Source organism: Micromesistius poutassou, assembly GCF_964030765.1.
Source record: "Micromesistius poutassou genome assembly, chromosome: 23".
Lineage (NCBI taxonomy): Eukaryota > Metazoa > Chordata > Actinopteri > Gadiformes > Gadidae > Micromesistius > Micromesistius poutassou.
In genome coordinates, this window is record NC_140293.1 from 663337 (window position 1) to 665836 (window position 2500).

A 2500-nucleotide genomic window follows, 5' to 3' on the forward strand; every position below is an offset into this window, starting at 1 on the left:
TGTGTGTGTGTGTGTGTGTGTGTGTGTGCATGGGTGTGTGTATGTATGTGTGTGTGTGTGTGTGTGTGTGTGTGTGTGTGTGTGTATGAGAGAGTATGTTTGTAAATACATATTGTATCAGAGTTGTATCAGTAGCTGCCAACTCAACTGTTGATGCAGGCTGTTTTCTCTCTCTCTCTCTCTCTCTCTCTCTCTCTCTCTCTCTCTCTCTCTCTCTCTCTCTCTCTCTCTCTCTCTCTCTCTCTCTCTCTCTCTCTCTCTCTCAGGATTCAAAGGGCATGGGAAACTGACGTTTTAATTGCCAAAGGACAAAAGGTAATATATGATATCAAAATCAAACAAAATACAAGAATCTAATAGTAAAAAACATAAGTCAATCAAGATCGAAACGGTCTCTCTTTCTTTCTCCTTCTCTTTCCCTCTCTCTCCTGACATCTCCATGAACTGCTCTTGATGTTCTTCAGATGAACGGAGGATGAAAGAGCAGAAGTGGAACAATGTAAATCTGCTGGACAGATGTTTCTCCTGTTCTCTCTTTGTCTCTCTCTCTGTCTCTCTGTCTCTCTCTCCCTCTCTCAATCCATCGCTCTCAACTTAGTTTGAATCTGAGGGGGATCTTTTTATTGTGTGTGTGTGTGTGTGTGTGTGTGTGTGTGTGTGTATGTGTGGCATACTGGTTTTACTGCATGTGATGGAGGGTTTGTTTCCCCATAAATTTTTGCGATATGAAAAGACCATGTTTACGAGAACATGAACTGGTCGATGAATTTCTTCCGAGGTGATGATTATCTATGTGAGCAATGTGTCATACTCAGTTTCCCCTTTGTGTTGAATACATTGACCAATCAACCTCCCACACAACACACAAACCGTCTCTGACACACAGTGACTGTATGATAACCTGTTCTGTGTAACAGCCATTGCCAAAAATACCAAAAAGAAGTGGGCATGTGAACATGTGAAGCACTATGTCAAAGGTGTAGGGTGTAGAAATTTTGGAAATTCTCACTTGTCAAGTACAACGTTCACAAACTGGTTGGTGACAGTGCAAAAATGGCATACATGACTAAGTGAGCGATCGAAGAAGACTTAGAACCATTTGTCCCATCGCTTTCTATCTACTCGCTATGACCTATCATTTTACAGACAAAATAACGTATGCATACAACTGATAAATATATCAAGGAAACTCCTCGCTTGACGTTCGGCTACCTGATGCTGTCAAAGACGATGACGTCATTTTGGAAGTACCTACTGGCACCTTACACAACATAGGCCAGTACAGGCCACCGTATTCGCTGGAAATGGAAGGGGGGGGGGGGGGGTACAGAATTATACACACTGGACCTTTGACCTTTAGGATGACCGTTAGCGGATTATTAGTCCCTAAACTGGCTACGCTGTGCATGTTAATGTACACAATGTTGTATGAGCCTTCTCGGCTTTTAGTAATTTCCCGGCTTCCAGTAATTTCACTCATCACCTTGGCCTCATCGTTAGCTCCGCCGCCAGCTCAGCTTCTGGGAAACACAAAAACGTGCTCCTCGCCATGCCAGTAAAGGACGGAGGTGGAGGCCGAGAGACAATCACGCTCCATGAGTCAGAAGGAGAGAGAGAGATGTGAACCCGTGTGAATTAAGACATCTTGCATCCCACTGCTAGCCTCACAGAAACACACACACACACACACACACATAAACACACAAACACATACACACACACACACACACACAGATCAAAGTGTGAGAACAACACAATGCTGAGCCACCACGAAGCGAAGACATCTGGGAGAACATTGGTTGTTTTGGTCTCTCTTTCTCTCTCTCTCTCTCTCTCTCTCTCTCTCTCTCTCTCTCTCTCTCTCTCTCTCTCGCTCCCTCTCACCCTTCATAGTCAAACACGGCGGGTTCATGAGACAATTATCCTGAGAAAAATATGTGTGTGTGTGTGTGTGTGTGTGTGTGTGTGTGAGACTCAGGTATACTGTCATTGATGGGTGCATAGACACACATGCACCCATCAATCAGAAACACATACATACGCATGTGTATGTGTTTCATTGAAATCAAATCAAATAAAAGTGTAGTGTTTAACACTAACATATGAAACATAAACACTAAATACGAGTTTGATCAACAGTGTAGCTCCAGATCCTTACAGCGAGGTTTGAGGGCTATGTCGTTGTATATAATAGTGTAGTTGTAGTGCGCTATGACCGGAGACAGCTTTCTGCAGCCTGATAATAACAAAAGCAGACTTTTCAAAAGACACGCAGTGTGTTTGAGTTTTAAGTCTTTTTTAACTTTAATGTTTTGGTTTTATGGACATTTGCGTGACCCTGGGCTGAAACGCTAGAGCCAAATGATTTCTGTTCAAATGAAACACAAATCTGTCCAAGGGGCTTAGGTTACAGATTCCTCGTCTCGAAAAAACGGGACGCAACTCTCGGAGCTAAAGTAAAACAGCTTGGTTCGCTTCCCTCGCTGGCTCCGGCTAGCGT